We start from the raw sequence: 1,002 nt of genomic DNA, 5'->3' as shown, positions 1-1,002 counted from the left end.
CAAACCTCTTTGGACTCTGTCTTGACTTGGACTCGACTAGGGTTGGTCTTGGACTTGTCTTGGACTCGACAAAGGTGGTCTTGACTACAGCCCTGGGTCAGTGTCCAACATTACCTCATAACCTTTCCAGGGACTCTAGGCAGCTGCATGATTGACTGCATTTTTTGTTTTAGGACTGTCTCCTCTCGGAGCCACACTTTAGCATACTTCCCAGAGCTAGGCTTTAGCATCTGCGTTTGGAGGAGGGTCTGGCGAGTCCACACAGCATTCCAGGATGGGAAAAAAACCTGCTTTGGTTTATTGGCATTTATTTAAACCAGACTAAAATCTAACTAAATCGGGAAGGAACTTGTTTTGGTGGAACATGTGTAAGTTCAGAAGTAGTTTTAGTTAGTTTTAGTTTTAGATTGGACAGATAGTCTAGCTAGCTGTCTGGATTTACCCTGCAGAGATCTGAGGACCAGGTAACCATAGTCCTCAGATTGGACAGATAGTCAAGCTAGCTGTCTGGATTTACCCTGCAGAGATCTGAGGACCAGGTAACCATAGTCCTCAGATTGGACAGATAGTCAAGCTAGCTGTCTGGATTTACCCTGCAGAGATCTGAGGACCAGGTAACCATAGTCCTCAGAAATCCACCAGAGGTTAGAACGCCAACACTAAGAAAGCAGAAGGTAACCGGGGGGAAAAGAGCGGGAACCGGCGGATGTTTCCGCCAGCACCGGAGGAAGTGCAATGCGGTGAATACACACTTGGCTAAACTTAGCGTGACTTAAATCCACCATCAGGAAGACAGGGACGTCGGAGAGATGGGATGGCATGACACACTATGACATTCCTTAATTATTTCCTCAATTGAGTGTTCATTAAATGTTCCTGTGTAATTCATCAAGGTCTCCCTAGTCTTTTACATGTATGTGAGAGAAGCTGCCCCCGAGTTTTTCCTTAACCCTCATGTTGTCCTCAGGTCAAATTGACCCGTTTTCCTATATCAATGTTCTT

At 45.7% G+C, this 1,002-nt stretch overlaps 1 protein-coding gene across 1 annotated transcript in view; it reads right to left on the bottom strand.

Annotated features, from left to right (window-relative positions):
* The window catches only part of klhl32 (kelch-like family member 32), a 44,874-nt gene that overhangs the window by 3,749 nt on the left and 40,123 nt on the right, over positions 1–1,002 (bottom strand). The gene's annotated exons all lie outside the window — the stretch shown is intronic.

This window comes from Etheostoma spectabile, chromosome 6, assembly GCF_008692095.1.
Source record: "Etheostoma spectabile isolate EspeVRDwgs_2016 chromosome 6, UIUC_Espe_1.0, whole genome shotgun sequence".
NCBI classification, from domain to species: Eukaryota; Metazoa; Chordata; class Actinopteri; order Perciformes; family Percidae; genus Etheostoma; species Etheostoma spectabile.
This window is presented reverse-complemented; position numbering and strand designations above follow the sequence as displayed.